This window comes from Balaenoptera ricei, chromosome 19 (assembly GCF_028023285.1).
Source record: "Balaenoptera ricei isolate mBalRic1 chromosome 19, mBalRic1.hap2, whole genome shotgun sequence".
In the NCBI taxonomy this organism is placed as follows: Eukaryota; Metazoa; Chordata; class Mammalia; order Artiodactyla; family Balaenopteridae; genus Balaenoptera; species Balaenoptera ricei.
The window spans coordinates 9053684-9074969 of NC_082657.1; the positions used below are offsets into that span (position 1 = coordinate 9053684).

Genomic DNA, 21286 nt, shown 5'->3' on the forward strand with positions numbered 1-21286 from the left:
CAGATCACAGAATTTTAAAGCTGGTGAAGGGACAACCCACCCAATACATTCTACTGGAACAGAAGCAGGGGGCCTTGTCTGGTTGTTCCGTATCATATTCTCATAGCACCTAGTACACAGCAGATGCTCATCAACACCATCACTATTACATATTCAAAAAGTCCAACCCACTTTCCAGAGAAGATAACCCCAGTCCAGAAGTGATATGACCTGGCCAAGGCCATAATGCTGGCTACCTATTCCCCACACTCCTGCTTCCTAATTCAGGGTGGGTTCTTCTCCCTACCCAGGCTGTCACTGAAGCTATAAAAGGGGTTCCCAAACTCCCTCCCAGAATTCAGAACTCACACTGGCATCTGATCATTTTTTCTGTTTTCAGTAATTTTAACCTGTATCTTTTTCCTCCCTTTAGCAGATATTCGGTTCCGTCTTATGCATCATTCTTCACTTTAGTGCCTAACTCTATACAAAGGACTGTGCCTCTGGAGGACAAAAGATGAATGAGAGTGAGTGCTTTCAAGGGATTTATAAGCTGATGACAATTAAGAAAGGCAGCATCAGGAAGGAGCTCTGAAGCACAGAGAACTGGACCTGCAAATTATGGGAGAAAGGAGAGTCTAGGTAGAGGGACCAACATGAGGTGATAAAACCTTAAAACATGTCTGGAAGAAAACAAGTGATTCAGCCTCATTGGAAGTCATAGTAGAGGGAAGAGGAGGCTGAGTGATGACCTAGAATCAGTCTGTGGAATATGTGGGCAAGAAGCTGGCATTTAATTCTTCAGGTAGATTCTTACTCCCTCTGATACCTCTCTTCCTTTCCTACTTGTCCCACTTCCTCCCAGCTTAAAGAATAAATAAATAGATAAGGGTAGCACACAAAAGCTTTTGAGTATTCACTCTATATCCTCATTACGTTCTTTTTATTTGGAAACGTTCTCTCAGTAATATATTACTGTAATGGATAATTTCAGATCAAGGGTACCAATTGTGACTCTATACTGACCTAATAGGTCAATTAACCATTCTTAATCATTTGGCAGTTAAGGATCCCTTTGACAATCTGATGAAAATATGGACCCTCTCTCTCAGAAAAATGCACTTACACAAAAAAATTCAGGAACCCCGATTAAGAACCTTTCCCTAGTAAAAATTATGGAACAAACAGGACTAACCAAAAAAAAAAGACATAACTGCAGTTTCTAATACTAACCAGGAGTACCCAATTCCCCCCATTCACATATGTAGAATCTCTCTTCTGAGTGACGTAGTAATTATCCTTAGTGAATAAATAAAATAAGAGAATTTCTCCAAGTTTTATAATCTCCATCAGCTAGCAACAAAACAGCTTCTACTTATTGGGCTTGACTACGTCGTGACAGGCCCTCCGCAAAGCAGCTGATATGCAGTATATAATACTAAAGTCCTATATAATAGTTATATTTCAGAGGAAACCGAAGCTCAGAGGGATCAACTGACCTGACTCAAGCCTATTCAGCTGGCAAATGGCAGAGCTGGGTTTAGAACTCTGGCATTTTGACTTCCAAAGGCCATCTATACTGCCTCCCAGCAAAAAGGACCTTGTCACTATATTGATTATGGGGAGCGATCAAAAGATACTGCCATCTCCTAGTAAGTAAACAGTCCAGTCCAAGGTTCCAGTTCAGTATTACACACCCTACGTACAGGTGGCCAATAAATACGTGCTGAGTGACTATGGGCAAAGAGAACCTTGTCCACAGAAGGGGGGAAATGGTGTCAACAGTCCTTAAAAGAGTTCCACGTGAATGCGTGTGTCACAGCTTGGACCTCAGTCACTGTTGTATTTCCAACTGGGCCTCTCCAGCTTGTCAATGACCCTAAGCACCTCATCTATGAGGTGCTTGCAAACCTTGCACGCAAAGGTTTGCAAGATATCAATGACGTAATGAGATAAATCAACAGTGAAATTTCTTTTTTTTATTATTTATTTATTTATTTATGGCTGCCTTGGATCTTCGTTGCTGCGCGTGGGTTTTCTCTAGTTGTGGCGAGCGGGGGCTACTCATCGTTGTCGTGTGCGGGTTTCTCATTGCGGTGGCCTCTCCTGTTGCAGAGCACAGGCTCTAAGTGCACAGGCTTCAGTAGTTGTGGGTGGCGGGCTCTAGAGCGCAGGCTCAGTAGTTGTGGCGCACGGGCTTAGTTGCTCCGCGGCATGTGGGATCTTCCCGGACCAGGGATCGAACCCGTGTCCCCTGCATTGGCAGGCAGATTCGTAACCACTGCGTCACCAGGGAAACCCCAACGGTGAAATTTCAATAAAATAAAGTCTGGATAATTTTCCCCTCATGTTCCTATTCTACCCCGTACATCTTCCAAGACTATAGCCATGACACTACATGACAGTTGTTCCCATGAGACTATTAGCTACCATTTCTGAGCACTTACGTTGTATATCACTGAAAGCCTATTTAAGGCCAGAACCTAGTCATTTTCATCTTTATATGACCACTGCTCAGCTACTTAGACGTAGGAAAGTAGTAATCATATTTCAAATACAAAGACATTTTTACTAAACAATGAGAGAATACATGAAGGCTTAAGAGCCATAAACCAAGCTTCCAAAAAGAAAACTTACACACTCCTCCCTCCCTTAGATGTTCAACAGTAGACACCTCCAAATAAATATCAGGGAAAGGGACTTCCCCGGTGGCGCAGAGCTTAAGAATCCACCTGCCAATGCAGGGGACACGGGTTCGAGCCCTGGTCTGGGAAGATCCCACATGCCGCGGAGGAACTAAGCCCGTGAGCCACAGCTACTGAGCCTGTGCTCTAGAGCCCTGGAGCCACAACTACTGAGCCCGTGTGCCTAGAGCCCGTGCTCCACAACAAGAGAAGCCACCACAATGAGAAGCCCACACACCACAACGAAGAGTAGCCCCCGCTCGCCACAACTAAAGAAAGCCCGCGCACAGCAACAAAGACCCAACACAGCCAAAAAAAAAATTAAAAAAAAAAAAAAAGAATCAACTGACATGCTTGTTTAAAAATAAATAAATAAATAAATAAACAAATTATATATATATATATATATATATATATCAGGGAAAAACGAAATGCAGTGCCCAATCTAAAACGGTGAAATAAAAGGGAGACAAAATGAGGCCATGGGTGTCAGTGTTACTCTAAACCAGTGGTTCTAATCTTTTTTGGGTCATGGATCCCTTTGAGAATTAAAAGAAAGCTACAGATCCTCTCTTCACAGAAAATAAACAGAACCAAAATTCAGGACATACTCGACAGCATCATGGACATTCCCCCATCTCAATCCCTTAAGGGTCCATAGACCCTTGAGTTCGTAACTTTTCCTTAGAATCCGCATCTCTAAGCCCCGTCTAACTAGATGCAACCCAAATTCATCAACCTTTTTGTTCGTTAGAGGTCATACCCACATTCGGGAAATTGAAGACAGAGGTAATAGCTTTAGCACTGGCAATGTCTCACTGCCCACCACAACAAAGGGTCCCTGCTCCTCTCACTACCTGATTCATGTTATTATGCCACAGTAAAAAACTGGGGGGTAAGCATGTTCATTCTCCCCCAAACAGAATGTAAGAAATTCAAAAGCAGGTGTCATATCTGACAATATTAATTATCTAGATAATGGTTTACTTAAAGAACAGATTTAAAACAACCTACACGTTATCTCTTATTGTAAAGTGAGATATAAATTAATGTAGTACAGGAAAAGATAGTCTGGTACATAACTAGCAGATTTTAAAACAAAATATTTTCCTGAATTGGACCCCTGGGAGCTTGAAATACAAGACTAAGTTTGTTAAAAATGTGGTTTCTCATCTCTATAGTCCTGATTTCTGTCTCTATGGCAGGGATTTGGCCATCTATGGTATATATGCCACTATACAGCAAACTACAGCCACCATTCCTTAAAGGAATGAGGGAAACTGCCAGTGGGGTCTGAGAGGGTGAGGGGGTGTGAGTAGGAGTCTTGCTTCTGGTTGTAAAGATATTTATTCAAGAAACATTTCCTGAACATCAATGATGCCTAGATCCCTGGTTATATGCTTAGAGATAAAATGGTGAAAAGCACAGCCCCTGTCTTCAAGGTGTTAAGACGTAATTGGATAAAGAGAGAAGAAAGCAGACAATCAGAACACAGAGTAATAAAAGTACCACGTTAGGGATAAACTCAGGCAAGGGGCTCACCACTGCAGGTCAGGGGAGGCTTTCTGAGGGAAATAAAATCTAAGGCAGACCTAAAGAATTAGTTAAATTTTGTGTTTTTGTTTTTTTGGTTTGTCTGTTTGTGGGGGTTGTTTTTGGTTTTGTTTTGGTTTCAGTTTGGTTTGGTTGGGGGTAAGGGGTGGCAGGAAAATATACCATAAAAAAGAAAACAGTATATGAAAAGAGTCAGAAGCAAGGATCTCTGGAAGAGCTACCAGTCATCCAACGTGGCTGGAACACTGAGTTTAATGAGGGAAGTGGACAGAGAGAGAGGCAGAGCTCCCAGAGGGCCCTTATATAATCTAAATTTATGTAAACCCCATCCCACTTAGTGAACTCACAGCCCTTAAATGCTCTTGCTCTTCCTGGCTTTTTCTTTTTTTTTTTTTTTAAACTTATTTTAGAATAATTTTAGACTTACACGTGTCAAAACAAAGAAATTATCTCCGGTACAAAAAACTAAACTGCAGACTGTATTTGGATTTCAGTTTTTCCATTAATTCTCTTTTCTGTTCCAGGATCCAATGCCACATTCCACTTAATTCAAAGACTTTAAAAAATTCCTTCCTTTACTCCTGAGCACCACAGTTTTATCATTTTTCATCACTCTATCCATGCCTCGCTAGGCCCCAACATCACCAGCCCACTTAGAATGTAAATACTACATCATTTCAGAACAGAATGGAAGTTCCCAAAAACAAATGATTTGGAGTAGGGAAAACCATTAGGGATTCAAGGAAATTTAATAAAAACTAAATCAGTGACATCTTTACATGGGAAAAGCGTATACACGTGAGCACGCACATACACACGCCCCTAGCCTCCCCTTTACAAAAAGAACTTGGCCTTTGGTACTGCTTCCACTATGGAAGAGAAAAGAAATGACAGCAGATCCGCTTCTGCTTCTTTAGTCTTGCTAGCAAGTAATAAATCCTTTAATCTCTCTCTCTTCAAATACCCCAATCATCCCAAGAAGGAATCAAGCCAAAAACACCGGAACACCCGACTCATCCTCAAAACAAAATGCCAGCAAAATCATCTGGGATATGGAAGTGGAAAGAATGATGATTCATCCTCTTAGATTTTCACTAAGGACTCTAATCATTTGGACAGAATTCCACTTTGTCACAACAATCTTCATAAAGCTACCTGACCAACATTAGTCATACTTCTATTAAATTTATGACCCTTTCTATTATATTTATTCTAAGCCTCCATCTCTGAAAATTCCCAAACCTACAACAACCCTGGTGAATTTCAATTTGTAGAATCAAGGATGAATCCTTTGCAGAAATCACTGAAATGCCAATGAAAACTGGCAATTTTTTCTACAACTAAAACACAATTCTTAAAAATGGCTATTCCTAGGAAGTAGAATTTAAGGAATATTTTAACTTTCTTTACATATTTCAGCTATTTATCTGCGGGCTATTTATCAAACATTCATCAAATACATAAGAAGCATGGTCCTATGTCAGAGTTAGGAGAGGGAGGAAAAAAAGAATCTCTCCCTTGTGGAGGATACAGTCTACATCTGCACTCCCTAATGCTTTGCCCATTTAAAGTTTAATCAAAATTAAATAAAATTTAAAATTCTGTTTCTCAGTCACACTAGCTCCATTTCAAGTAGAAACACGCGGCTGATGGCCGTTGTAAAGGACAGAGGTGATTAGACAGGGCTGATCTAAAAGAAGCTCTGATGCTGATTCAGAGCTTGGAAATAGAGAAAGGATCTGGGCAAGGTTTCCGGGAAGACATGCATCTGACATGGTTATTAAAGTGAGCATTCCAGGCTGGCTGATGACACACAACACATGCCACTGGCTTTTCCCTTGAACATCATGCAATACCAAAATTCCCAGGGCTATTCCCCAAAAATCAAAAGCAAATTTTTCAAGGAGGCATAACAGAAAGAATTGGGTAACAGGCTTTGACTGTATTTTGCTAAGATAAGATTAGATGAAAAAACTAGATTATAAAGTCCAATTAGGACCTCACTAAAAAGGAGGGGCAGAAAATGGAACTGGAATTAACTGCTAGATCATTCTGGAAATCTTTAACAGGTAAGCTGAACTAGGGATCAAGGGGACAAACGAAAAAATGTACCATGTTCATCCAAATACCCTTCAGTGGGAGAAACATTTCCCAATAATCAAGGTCAATAATTAAGGTGAAACTGCAGAGACAGAGAGAGAAAAGAGAGCACACACACAAAACCAGCCTGGTAAAACTGTATAACAATTTGGTACTTTCTAAGGGGCAGGTGTTTTTTTCTTACTCTCTTTTCTCTGAATCTACCTACATTACCTAAACACATGCTGCCCTCAGTTCCCTCATCTGTAAAATGGGCACAGAAATAGTACCAGTACCTATTTCTGAGGTCTGTTAACGTGGATTCCTTGAGTTAATACATGTAAAGTGCATAAAACAGTGCCTAGCACATAGAAAGGACTAAAGAAGTATTGGCTATTATTACTGCAGAAGTTTCTGAGGACCTAGTTTCACTTGGTGAGAGAGTAAAAGGATTTCCCTAGAGGTTAGCTCACAGGGGAGAGGGATATTGTATTGACTGTCATATTGGGAGGGGGGTTTTGAAAAGTCACATCTGTCCCAAGCTGAGTGAGCTACACAGACATCTTCCAACCACGTCCTATGCGCTATTATAACACCCAAAGCCATGGGGGGACAGCTGCCAGAACTTCGGCAAGCTTTAGGATTTAGCTGCGGACCCTTGATATCAGGACTTAGGATATCAAAGTCCAGTTTTTTTCAAAAATCCATCTTGGCTTACCAGCTGGACTAGTCTATCCTTCATTCAGGCATTAATTAGGCACCAGTGACAAGTTAGGCACTTTATGAGGAAAAGTGAAAAACAAAAAAGAACAAATTCCTAGCTTTAAGAAGCAAAAGATGGTAATTCCCTGGTGGTCCAGGGGTTAGTACTCGGCGCTTTCACTGCAGTGGCCAGGGTTCAATCCTTTGTCAGGGAACTAAGATCCCACAAGCCATGGCAGCCAAAAAAAAAGAAAGAAGAAAAGAAGTAGTAGAAGATAACTATTCTACTTCTAGGAATTTCTCCTCCAGGTATAATCTCACACATGCAAATTGACATATATTCACATTTCCCCTACGGCACTGATTGCAAAAGCAAAGAACTGGAAACAAATCCAATATCCATCAATAGGAGACTGGCTAATTACAGTGTTATCTGTGTAGTGGAATACCACGAGGCTGTAAAAAAAGAACAAGGAAGCTTCCTTTGTGCTAACACTGAACATCTCCCAAAATATTAAGTAGAAAAAAGGAAGATGCAGAACAGTAATCATAGTATGCTACTATTCATGTAAAGGGGGTGGGGTGGAATGCATACATACTTCTATTTGCTTGTTTGCATAAAGTATCTCTGGAAGGAAAAAAATATCTCTGGTAGAACACTGACGTCTCCACAGGGGACAAGTGGGTGGCTGGGGGACAGGGATAAGGGAACAGTATGGGTGTTTTGTGACTGCTGATTCAGAACCATACAAACATATCACTACACACACAAAAAAGTGATATGTATAACATCACCAGCAAAGTGCTAATGGAACAGAGCTGAGGAAAAACCCCAGGAAGAAAGGTCTCAATAGTGGACACTTGAGAGGATGCTGAAGAATGAGCAGGAAATTCACCAATCAGAGGATAGGTAAGGGAACTCTCAAGAGGAACCAGCTTCATCAAAAACACAGAGGCAGAGCTTCTCTGGTGGTGCAGTGGTTAAAAATCCACCTGCGAATGCAGGGGACGTGGGTTCGAGCCCTGGTCCAGGAAGATCCCACATGCAGCAGAGCAACTAAGCCCCGGCGCCACAACTGAGCCTGCGCTCTAGAGCCCGTGAGCCAAAACTACTGAGCCCGCGCACCTAGAGCCTGTGCTCAGCAACAAGAGAAGCCACCGCAATGAGAAGCCTGCGCACCGCAACGAAGAGTAGCTCCCACTCCCTGCAACTAGAGAAAGCCCACACAGCAACGAAGACCCAACACAGCCAAAAATAAATTAATTAATTAATTAATTAATTTAAAAAACACACAGAGGCAGAAAAAGAACAGAGCGTGTTCTGGAGACTGGGAAGGCACGATGGGCCAAAGTGTATAAAGGATTCCATAGAACACACTAGTGATCTGGACTTAATCTTACAGACCATAGAAAAGCACCAAAGGTTTTAAAGCAGGGGAGCAACAGTCAGGTTTTTGTTTAGTGCCTCCAGTGACTTGTTGAGAATAAACGAGAGAGGAAAGAATGAAGAGGACACCTTTGTAGGAAACTTCTGCAATCAAGCACAATACCATACTTCTCAGAATTCCCAGTGGCACAAAGCACAGGGGATTTTGCTTAACTGGCTTAATACTCAACTAATCATTTGAGAATAACAAGCTCTATCAACTGAACACTTACTATATGCCAAACGTTTTTCATACATTACCCCGGTTTCTCAAAACAACCCTGTGAGACAGCTATTAGTATCTTTACTTTACACATGAGAAAACTAAGGCTCAGAGAAGAGCTTAAGGTTACAATAAATGCAGGAACTGAGACAGGTATCTGTCTATTTAATAGCTGTGCACATACTACTCGTGTTGGCCTGTGGCAGTTTTCCCCAGTCTATGTAAAAATTGAGAATCAGAAACATACACCTACATATGTCCACGTAAAGCTGCCAACTTCCTTGAAAATGGCTATCTTTTGGGAATTTCCTGGCCGTCCAGTGGTTAAGACTCTGCGCTTCCACTGCAGGGGTCGCTGGTTGGGGAACTAAGATCCCGAAAGCCTCGCGGCCAAAAAAGAGAAAATGGCTGTCTTCTATTCTAATAGTGGGTCCTTTTTCTTCAACGAAATAACGGTGAGTAGTTTCCCTTTCTTTCTTTTTATTTAATGTCCTCCCTGGCGAAACTAAAAATTGGTAAATTAATATATTTTTTTTCCCACCACCATATTGTCAACTGGTCTGTAAAAGCCAAGTCTGGAACTACTGCACCAATAATGACATTACAGAGCATTTACCGTGACGCAGGCATGATCTTAAGCTTCTTAAATACACTATCTGTTTTAATTTGCACAGTGACCCTATGAGTAGACACTATTATATTCCCCTTTTTATAGATGAGGTGCCTGAAGGCACCAAAGTTTAAGTGTGTTGTCTGAGGGTGCAGAGCTGGCAAGAGGTGGGACTGGGGCTCGACCCGAGGCCATGCATCACGATGGGAGGAGTAACTGAGGCCTCAGTGCTAACGCTGTGAATACTAAACAGACCTCAACAACTGCTACTCGGCCTATGACCTACAACATTTAGATGTGTGAGACCCTGCTAAGACCCTAAAATTGGCTGCTACCTGGGGTGAGTTACAAGATTACAGATCTATAGCACATGCTGTTCTACTGATTCAAAACTTCATCAGGCTTCCTCTAACATGCTGGCCTACTTAAACAGTTTAATTAATCAAACTGTGCTTTTTCATCCTCCCAGAAAACTGAAAGACTGTCCAATGTTACAGAATTCCACATCCACTGTTGGCATTTAGTTCTCCAAAAAAAAACCGGACACAAAAAGCCTTTGTAGCAGGCAGAATAGGTATTTAGGCCCATTTTATAGACAAGAACTCAAGATAAATGACTTGTCCAAGGTCACAAAGTTGGTAAGAAGCAAAATGAAAACGGCAGAAAGGCTTTTTACATCACTTGAAGAAACCCAAGAACCTAAGGACTAAAGGATTCCAGAGACTTTATTTTTCCTGGTTTCTCTCAAAAAATCATATATTTAATTCAACAAATACTGTGCTTCTATTGACGTGTTCTAGGACAAATGTGATGGGTTCACAGAATAAACGGGGAAACAAAACAAAAAAACCCTGTGGAGCTTCCAAGCTACTTTGCAATTTCTTCCTCATGTCTAAATGTAAACCCCTCACACTGCAAATGAACATCAGGTCTTCGATGTTCTCCCTAGTGAAAGAAAGAATGACCAATAAATGAACAGGTATATGTGTGTGCAAATGTCCTGTTAGTAACAACAATAAAAACAAAGAAGGTAAAACTGTTAATTTCCAAATTATTCCGTATTCAAGATAAAACATGAACTTGGACCACTTTCTTTCTCATAATAAGATGATATCTGTCTTCCTAGTCAACACATTCTTGTGTTGAAATGTTCAGTCGCACTTAATTCTTTAAGATAAGATCGGGGAAAAAAAAAAAAATCAGGCCACTGGCCTTCTAAATTTTTTACTTTCTGGTACAGAAACAGGGTGTTCCTTGTGTCACCTGTAAGGGAAGAATTGTTTTTGTTTTATAAATGGCATATAAACTCTCAGAGAGGAGGAGGCATGTTTTGTACAACTGGTACTCTAAGCAGTGTAGACACCCAAACATTGATTGAACAGGGAGGAAAAGGGAAAAATAAAACTTGTCTCCCGATACCTCTATCCTTTGGAGCTCAGAGAACCAGTTTGTTCCCTCTTCTGCTTAATAGTCCTTAATTATTTAAGTTATTTAAATATTTAAGTAAAATTAATCAACTATATTAAATAAATAAAATTATTTAAATCCGATTTAAAGAATTTTTTGGCCCTTAAAAGGGAAGATATAACTAGTTCCATGTCCATTCCTGATTCTGACCAAGAAAAGGAAAAAGTAATGTACTAATGGCTCCTTTAAAACAAGCATGGTTGGGGTGGGGGACACCTTGGTATAGCTACAGCTATCAGCCATGAAGTAGACTTTTATCTTCCTCATCTCTGGGGTAAAATCAGTTCTGTAAAGTGTACAGCACACCAGAGAAAGTGGCAGAAAGCAGGGGCTCCAAGCAAAGGCTCTGAACCAGACTGCCTCCAGGACCTATCAGCCCTGTGGCCTTGGGTAAGTTCCCTCAGGAAGCCTCAGCTCCCTCACTAGAAAATGAAATACCACGTACCGGTGAGAAGAATATGAGGGAACACTCAGGAGTCTCCTGGTACTCAATAAGCATACTGTTGTTATTAACTGGTAATACTGCTATAATTAATTCAATTATTGTGCTAAAAAAGGGTAACTGCCTTACCTTCAAAGGTACTAGAGTCGGCCTCTCGCCTTCTGAGATGGCCCACACTCTGTCTGTGGAGTGTGTTTCTTCCTGAATAAACCTTCTAAAAAAAAAAAAAAAAAAAAAAGGTACTGGAGTCCAACAGACCTCACTATTACTAATTTCTTGCTTTTCAGCTCAATTTTTCCTTCATATGTTTTCAAGAAAAACCAAATATAATACAACTGCTCTGCCAAAAAAAAAAAAATTTGTTTAACCTTTTTTTCCTCTGAATCAAAAACAGTAAAATCATTATGGAAAATGGGAAAACTCAGAAAAAAAATTTAATCACTCAAAATTCTACAACATAGAGATAAATACTAACAGCACTTTGGCATATTTCTTCCACTTTTTCCCATATATATTTTAAAATAACTGGAACCACACTGTTTATAGTTCTATATCCTGCTTTTTTCTCATACTTAATTTTATTTTGTGTGCACTTTCCCATGTCAAGAATTCTCCAAAAACATCCCTTTTACATGACTCCAGACTTTTCCATAAAGTGACCATTCCCTTAAAGTTAAAACATTTAGATTGCTTCTCTTCTTTCCAATACACATCACTATAATTAACATCTTTGTATAAAACCTTGGTGGTCATCTCTAGTTTTGGGTCCATATAGATACCTATAACTAGATCAAGGATTGTGTCTTTTAAAACATTGCCAAACTGCCTTCCAGAAAGTTCACACCAGTTTGCGTGCCTGACAGTCCCATCATGATGTCACAGCAGTGACCATACCTATTTCCTTTTAATTCCAAGTAAACAGAGACCCAAAAACTCTGGAATTACAACACAAATAGGAAAGATCTGTTATTACAAGATGCTTTTGACACTTGTAATTTGTATGAGATCACTATTATCCCATTCATTATCAGGTATATGACCTTGAACAAACTTGGAAAAGTTATAAATATGATCCTACACATTCACATTTGTATATTAAAGTCATGACTGAAGTGCCTTACAGACAGACTCTCAGTTTCCAACTTTTGAAGAATTGTGTGGAAAGGAAATTATGCCCCATCATATGAAAAAGGGGTCTGTACAAGATGTAGAAAATTCAGAAATGTACACTTAAGATTTATGTACTTTTCTACATGTAAGTTGCCACTTAATTTTTTAAAAAAAGTAAACAAAAAGAAAAAATGTTAAGAGAATCTGTACATAAGAAAATATGTATTCCTTGCATACACACATGTAACATCAAATCACAACTACTTTAGCTCAACTGACCATTTTTAAGCCTTCATGGCTGTTGACTAATACTAGGCATATGCCACAACCCACTCCCGCAGCAGTCAGGGTCCTTTTTCCTCATTCATCAAAGGTTTTATGTGCATTCCTCAACTGACTGACCAATCAGTGGAAGAAATTTCCTATAGGTCAGCAGCATTAAAATATTCAATGATATCAGTCCGTTAAAAATGATATTACAGGGCTTCCCTGGTGGCGCAGTGGTTGAGAATCTGCCTGCCAATGCAGGGGACACGGGTTCGAGCCCTGGTCTGGGGAGATCCCACATGCCGCGGAGCAACTAAGCCCGAGCTACACAACTACTGAGCCTGCGGGTCTGGAGCCTGTGCTCCGCAACAACAGAGGCCGCGATAGTGAGAGGCCCACGCACCGCGATGAAGAGTGGCCCCCGCTTGCCGCAACTAGAGAAAGCCCTCGCACAGAAATGAAGACCCAGCACAGCCAAAAATAAATAAATAAAAGTGAAATTCTTTAAAAAAAATGATATTACAAAAGCAGCATCTACCAGCCTTCCACCTAAAAACTTAATAAGCATTTCTGAAATATAAAGACCTAGTGATACTTTTTTTTTCCCAATAAATTTATTTATTTTTGGCTGCGTTGGGTCTTCGTTGCTGCGTGCGGGCTTTCTCTAGTTGCGGAGAGCGGGGGCTACCCTTCGCTATGGTGCACGGGCTTCTCATTGTGGTGGTTTCTCTTGTTGCGGAGGACGGGCTCTAGGCACATGGGCTTCAGAAGTTGTGGCACACGGGCTCAGTATTTGTGGCTCGTGGGCTCTAGAGCGCAGGCTCAGTATTTGTGGCACGTGGGCTTAGTTGCTCCGCGGCATATGGGATCCTACCGGACCAGGGCTCGAACCTGCATCCCCCGCATTGGCAGGCACACTCTTAACCACTGCGCCACCAAGGAAGTCCAAGACCTAGTGACACTTTTAATCACCAAGCATTTAGGTACACTACTCCCAGTGACACAATTCCCTTGAAGTGAAAGCCACTCTAGCTGAAGATGCTTTCAAAAATCTAATAATCTTGTATTAATGCAGTGCTGACTTTCATTTGTACACAATCAATTTGTTACTGAACAAAGAATCCTCTTTAATTGCCCGTGGCAATTAACAGTAATCATTTTCCTTGTCTTATTCCTAAGCAGTGCAGGCTGCAATAGATGAAGCCTCGGTTTTGACCTTTCTTTTAAATGGAGATGGGAAGAAGTACAATGCAACAATATTTTTTTTACAGTTCAGGAGGCTATTAGCTGTAGCTGGAAAACACTCTCTCACCCCAACATTATTTAATAACTTTCTGAATTGTAATTAAAAAAAAAAAAGTATTATAGGGAGCTCCACACAAACAAGTCAAGGGGCAAAGTATATTTTTATCTATACATTTGTAGTTGTCTAGAGAGTTTTCTCAGAAAAAAATCAATTAGGAGCTATTCAGATACTTTTCTATTTGCCAAAGAAAATATAGATTTTTTTTTTCTTGGCTGCGCTGGGTCTTCGTTGCTGTGCGCGGGCTTTCTCTAGTTGCTTCGAGGGGGGCTACTCTTTGATGCGGTGCGTGGGCTTCTCATTGTGGTGGCTTCTCTTGCTGCAGAGCACGGGCTTCAGTAGTTGTGGCTCGCGGGCTCTAGAGCGCAGGCTCAGCAGTTGCGGCACACGGGCTTTGCTGCTCCCCTGCATGTGGGATCTTCCTGGACCTGGGATCGAACCCATGTCCCCTGCATTGGCAGGCAGATTCTTAACCACTGTGCCACCAGGGAAGTCCCGAAATATAGATTTAAGGCCATTACATGACCAAACATTTCCATCTTATTTCTGTTAGACAAATTTACTTACACTTCTGTTATACCTGGGTGTGAATCCAGGTCAGAAATAAAATGCTCAACTTCTTCAATATGCTGACTAGAAAGACAAGCTGGTACTTGTGGCTGTGGATTCCTTTTAAAATACTGTGATATGGAACCTAATGTGTGTTCAGTCTCTGAATATGAAAATCTTTAAGATTAATATGGGACTGCCTCCAAAGCAGCTAGAAATTAGTAATAGTCTATTGAACATTCACTTCCCTCACCCTACCCCATATTATATATATAATTAATTGTTTATAACTGACTATGAATTCCTCAAGAGATTAGAAATATAGCTTATTCTTACATCCCAGACAGGCAAGGCAGTCTAATAAAATAAACACAAATTTTAGAATCAGACAGACATGGATTTATAACATAGCCCTAGCATCTATTAGCTGTGTAGCCCTGGTCAAGACACTTAGGATATATGTGTGTATGTATGTATACGGATTAAATGCTAACCAAGAGGGCATGCCATCTAAGGGTTTCAAGCCTAAAAATAGCCATTATGGTCAGTGTACACATCTCCCCAACTCCCCCCCTCCCACCCCAAAAAAGAAAAAAGTCTTTGGCACCACCTTGGCTTCAATCAGCATGTATGTAGTGGGGGCCTACTATGTACAAGATATTTTGCTAGGTATGATGGGAAATAATGGGAACCAACTGGTATAATCCCTTCATTTTTCTAATGAAGAAACTGTAGCCCAGAGAAGTGAAAATGATTTGGCCAAAGTCACTCAGCTAGTAAGCAGCAGAGCCAGGGCTAGAACCCAGGTTTCTTCTTTATCAATTCAACCTTGTTTATGCCATAGGAAGCTGCCTCTCGATTGTTCAAGTTTGATTACCAAATGCAAATATTACAATAGTGACTAGCAAGAGAACATTTTCCAAATAAGAAGGCAGACACTAGGAGAGCAAAAGAAGTATGAGGGTAGGAACTTCCCTGGTGGTGCAGTGGTTAAGACTCCGCGCTCGCAATGCAGGGGGCCCAGGTTCAATCGCTGGTCAGGGAACTATATCCCACATGCATGCCGCAACTAGAAGTTCGCAAGCCACAACTAAGGAGCCCACATGCCGCAACTAAGGAGCTGACAAGCCGCAACTAAGATCTGGTGCAACCAATAATTAAAAAAAAAAAAAAAAAAAGTATGAGGGCTTCCCTGGCAGTCCAGTGATTAAGACTCTGCCCTTCCACTGCAGGGGCGCAGGTTCAATTCCTGGTCAGGGAACTAAGATTCCGCATGTCATCCAGCACGGCAAAAATAAATAAATAAATTTTTTTTTAAGTATGAAATACCTATAGATGCATAATGCAACATCACAACTGCCACAAATTTCATAAAATGAAAATGTTCATTTCAAAAAGGATGAAGGAGATAGGCAAGTCTGACTACTTTTGACTAAAATAAATATTACTTTCCTGTGAGGATGCTTCATGGCTGGTTCTCTGCTAATATATCAACTTAATGGTGTCTCTTAACATCAGCGAAGCAAATAAATGAAGATTAGACTGACAGATGCCAAGTATTATTTTCAAGAATTCTTCATAGATGAAGCCTGATAAAGCATAGTATCAAAAATTAAATTGAAATAAACTTTCAGGAAGATGAACATGAATGATTTGTTTGCATTTCTTAATACCAGCATTCAAGTGCTATTCAGACCACTGCTATTTGAGAGCCTGGGTCAACAATGACTCAGCTTGAAAAATTCCATACTGTTTTTAAGAGGTATATGGTTTTAGTTATGTAGTTAATACAATCTGGATGCCCCTTTCTCCCCAAATTATAAACTAATCTTCATGTGACTGCCTGAAAAAGAGGCAAGTGTTCATTTTATATTTGAAAAAGCATACAACAAAGGTAATCCAATTCATTTTACTGCATCCCCTGGGGAAAGAGCCCCCCCACTGCCTGGCCTGTTCTGGGTTACTGGATCTGATGGGGCGGGGCGGGGGGCGGTGGTTAAGAGTAGCACCAGGAGTCCAGTCCCAGCCCCAGCTCTGACGTGGTATGTGATCCAGGGCGAGAATCTACAATCAGAGCTGAATGGCACACAAGACTTCAGGCTACGAATGTGAAGCCCAGAGAGGTAAAGCGTTCTGTCCAAGTGTCCCTCTAATTAGGTTAAGGCCTAGACCAGAAGGTCTCCTACCCGTATGCCCATTACTTTTTCAACTATGACAGGAAGCCTGTCAGCATGCCCCTTGCAAGCTTTCCATTTCCCCAACTGTAAATGAGGAGGCTAGACGAGGCACTGAGCTTCAAACTGTTGTTCCAAACCCAAGGGTATTCTGCTGGTCGCCTTCCCTCTTCAAGCAGAGAATCTCCAAGTTTACCTATTTCATATAGTGTGGAAAAGAAATTTTAAACGACTGAACTAGATGATAAATAAAATGTCACAGTGACTGAGTATGTTAACACACTGTTTAGACTGCCAGTTGGTGAATGACAAGAGTCAAAGCAGATCACAGGAAGGCCCTACAAGAGACCTAACACCTCTCAGAAACACCACAGCACACGGAAGAGGGGAAAGCAGACAAGACTAGAGGGAAACAGACAACTAGTCTCATCTTTTCAGTCTCCAACTGTATTGACCTGATGTGTTTCCTCATCACATACGACTGACCAAACACCTATGAGGCTGTAGTTTACAATCACCTATGCAACCCTCACTCTTCCCAGACTGTCCTTTGTCAAGAGTCACCATCAGGCCCATGGATCTGCACAAGGACAACTTGCATGTGTCCAGTATCAAGAGGAATGACTATTTTCTGATCTTTTTATAGTCCTAAATCTTTGGCCTTCATCATAGCAAGAAAAAAAGGGGCAGAGGGTAAGGGAGGGGGGACATAGCCAAAAAGAAAGGCTAGTATAAAAAAAGACAGGAACTTTAATCAGGCCAGTAATACAAAGATTTTCTAGGCAGGGCAAGAGCCCTTGAAGACATATTACGAGGTCGAAAACAGTCGTCTACCGCCATCCCCCACTCCACACCCCACCCCCAACTGGCACATTAAATGTTCCAGAAGGCCAAGGCTACCACCTCAGATTTCTGTAGCACCCAATTCCTTCATGAAAGCAAATGTTGATACAGGGGTTGGAGCCTCTGCTACCATCAGAGAAATCTGACAAGCTCTGGAACATCAGTTACCAGTTTAGGAAGAAAAATCAGCTCTTTGTTCTTCTGTCTCCTCTCTTCCTATTATGTAAACGTAAGCTTTGGGCACGCAGAAACTTTCTATGCTGCCAGTGATGTTAAAACCCTGGAACACGAATTTAAGCAGGACTGCATACACAGTTGTTTTTATTCTTAATTAGCTGCCACTTCCACATTAAGAATAAAAAACAAAACAACTATTTATACCAACATGAGGAACATAAACGCAAACAAATTCAGAGAATTAATCATGGTTCACAAGGCCAAAACTCAGAAATGAACAGAAACTAACAGAAATGAACCAAAATTCTTAAAGTCAATAATGGTGAAGACAAATGCCACAGATAATTAAAATTACCAGACTCTGCTTGTCACAAAACTTAAAGTCCTAAGAACTTAGAAACTAAAGGAGCCATATGGATCTGCTATCCAGCCCCCCTCACCGTCTCACATACAAATGCCCTAACATTTGATGAGTCAATGGTTCAATTCTGTAGATGACAGTGAATGTTTTTTATGTCACATGCATTCACACAGAACTATTCTAAATAAGTTCTGAAGTAAACAAAGTTTGATTATAGCTCAGTTAAGAAATAAAGTCCTTCCAGTAAACGCTCCTTCACAGCTCGATGGCTGCTTTAATATGCAATTGCCCTAGGCCACAGGGGGGGAAGAAAATCAGGCTTTTGATTTACTTAAGAAATAAAATAAATAAACCTAGAACATGCAAAAGCTTCCTTCTCCCAAGGTAAGGAAGGAAAACGCTTGTCTGGTTTTCTGTAAAAACCACCTCTTCCTCTGAATGAATTTCCTAAACCCTACCCCCAACATAAGATCACTGAAGCTCAAGGAAAAGGCAGCAAAGGTACATTTCGCAGGTAATAAACCAAAAACCCAATCATATCAGCCAGTTCCTGGCACCCATTTCTCACTCTACCAAATCAGGGCAGTCAAAAGGCTGGGGGAGTGTCAGGGCCCACCCACATACTCCTGGTACACCGATGAGCCCCCTCCCTTTCCCAAACATGGATCTACCTATAAACACTCGGCTCCTGTGGCTGGGAGCGCCTGCAATACCAGAGGGCAGAAATCTAAGTGACACTTGGCACTCTGTTTCAACAAACAACTGCAAAGAGCTTTCCAAACCCAGGCCCTCACCATTTTGAAGACCAGGAAGCTGAATCCTTCCTGGGGCAGAGGTGAAAAAGAAATAAGCCCACTTTCCACCACCCCTCCCGAAGGTCACAAAGCAAACCAGAGGCCATTAGGGAAGGCAAGACTGGCAGCTTCTGCAGACCCACAGCAGTAAACACCAAGTGCGACCACAACCCCCGGTGGGACTGGGGAGAACTCGAGAACTGGCATTTCCCCAGCCGAAGGTAAAACAAATATATGACTTGTCAGCTGGACGAAAACCAAAAAAGCATAGTCCTAAATTCTCCCAAAGGGTGCTGGCTTGGAAGTGAAAGGGGGAGAGGGTACAACTGTCTCTTTACAATAGCTCAGAGAAGGAGGGAGGGAAAGTGAGAAAGAGAAGACAGACCTGTGAGCAGCTGCACTCTCCTTTTCCGAAGGACACAAAACTGCAAAGCCCAGGGACCCGAAGGGGCTGGGGAGCAAAATGGCAGCGGGAAAGAAAGCGGGGCAGTGGAAAGGAGATATACTCCCACCACCACTAACCTTGGCAGAAATGGGGGAGATGGGGGAGACACTCCCAGACTCGAGAGCAGTAACCAATCAACCAACCCCCACCTATTTCCTCAGATCTCACAGGATCCCTCGAGATAAACCCCTCAGGGTCAGAGCGCTGAGAGAATCTGCAGTCTAAACCTGAGCCTGCAGAAGCCTAGGCCCAACCCAGCCCCTTCCCCTCCAAAGCTGAGGGATGGAGACCAGAGAAAGGCATGCCTGAAGAAGGGAAGCACCCAGTGGGAATGGGCAGGTCAAGCGGGGAAGCTGGGAGAAGCAAATCTGATAGGAACTAAATGGGAAGAGAAGAAGCCTAGCAAGATACAAGGGGAAAAAAAAGATGAGGGAGAAAACAAGGCAAAGAAGAACAGATCTGGGAGAGGGATCACAAAAGGGAGGGAGACTCTAGCCCAGAACCGAGATAGCTCCAAGAGGAAGCTGGGGTGGGGGGAGTAACAAGTAGGAATGGTTGGGAAAACATCTCTATACTGGGCAGAGCAGGGGGAAGGAGACTCAGTAAGGGGGTAAGAGGTAGGGCAAAAAGGGAAAGACAAATACGAGCAAGGAGAGAGTGGAGGTTGAGAGCTGAATCAAAATGGTGGGGGGATAGAAGATCAGGTGGAAAACTTAGAATTGAGAGGCAACAGAGGTGCGAGGCAGTCACAAGATGACCAGAGTTAAAGAGGACCACACCGAGAGGGGACAGCAGTAAGAAAGTTAAAATGGGTCCAAAAAATAGGTGGACAAGTGGACAGCTCCAAAAGGGGCAGAGCTGTGAGGAAAGCACTAAATAGAGAGGATGGGGCAGAAGTGAACAAATGAAAGAGCAGGTGCAAAAAGGATTTGGGGCAAGTCTGAGGTGCAGAATGGGAAGGGAAGGGGGTGATGCGTCAGAAACAAGTTATTGACGGTTCAGTGAGGTAAAGGACAAATCTAAGAAGGGCCAAAATGAAGAGGACAGGACTTGGAGAAACAGGCTGGAAGCAGGTCTTACACAGAGAAGTACTGAAGGGGAGACAGGTCAAAGGAAGCCGGAGCAAATGAATGGAATCGCTCAAAAGAGGGCCAATAAGGAGGTGGGGAAGAGAGGAAACGGCAAGGAGAACACTAGGGCGGAACTGGGGACTGCAGGGCTTGAGGCTGCGGAGAGGCTGAGCTCGGGAGAAAGGTCAGAGAAGTGAAAGGCAGAAACGAGAGAGCTGCAGGGTCAGAGAAGGGGGAGGAGGCTGCCTCATGGAAGGCAAAGTCAGAAAGCAAGCAGGCTGGAGGGCACAGCAAGATCTGAGATTGGATGAAGAGCAGAGTGGGGAGGCAGAAAGGTCTAGAAGAGAGGAAAGGATCTGAACGGCAAACGGGAGCAAGGTCTGAGCAGGGGAGGAGGCAAGCATGGTGCATCGGAGTCCGAGAGGGGGCAGGGAACTGAACTGAGGCAGACGAGGGTCAGAGAGTCCAGGGGTATGGGGGGGGGGGCGGTGGAGCAGGTTTTGTCAGCGGGCAGTAGGGCCCAAGAGGGACGTGGAATTAAGGCCAAGGAGAAGACCTGGGAGCAGCAGTGCCAAGACGAACAGGGTCTTGGATGAATCACCAAGGAGGTGGAACCACAGGTCCTAGAGGGACAGCTCCTGGCGGTGAAACAGCGGAGGGTAACAGAAGATGGGTCAAAGAAGGGAACAGATCCAGGGTGGGGAGAGCGGAATCGAAGAAGGCAGAAGGATCACGAATCTCAAAGTACGGATCCAGAATTAAGGGATGCGGAAGGGTCACTGAGGAGGTGGATCCCATGAGCACTGCAGAATCTAGGAGGGGCGAAGGGCATCACTGAGGGGCGGAAGAGGGAAGGGGGAGGCGCAGAATTGGGAGCAGAGTTGGGGGGGGAGGCCGAGGCAGACACCGAGATCCCAGTGGGTTGGAGGGTGGGGGCAGACGCGGCGACAGCAGGGCTGGGCGGGCAGGGGCAAGTCCGAAGGGCAGACGGGCCCCGGCGGGCCGGGCCGCAGCGCGAATCGGCGGG

At 42.6% G+C, this 21286-nt stretch overlaps 1 protein-coding gene across 2 annotated transcripts in view; it reads right to left on the minus strand.

The window, feature by feature from the left end:
* Positions 1 to 21286, minus strand: part of ARHGAP35 (Rho GTPase activating protein 35) — a 119733-nt gene that overhangs the window by 98197 nt on the left and 250 nt on the right. The window lies entirely within an intron of this gene.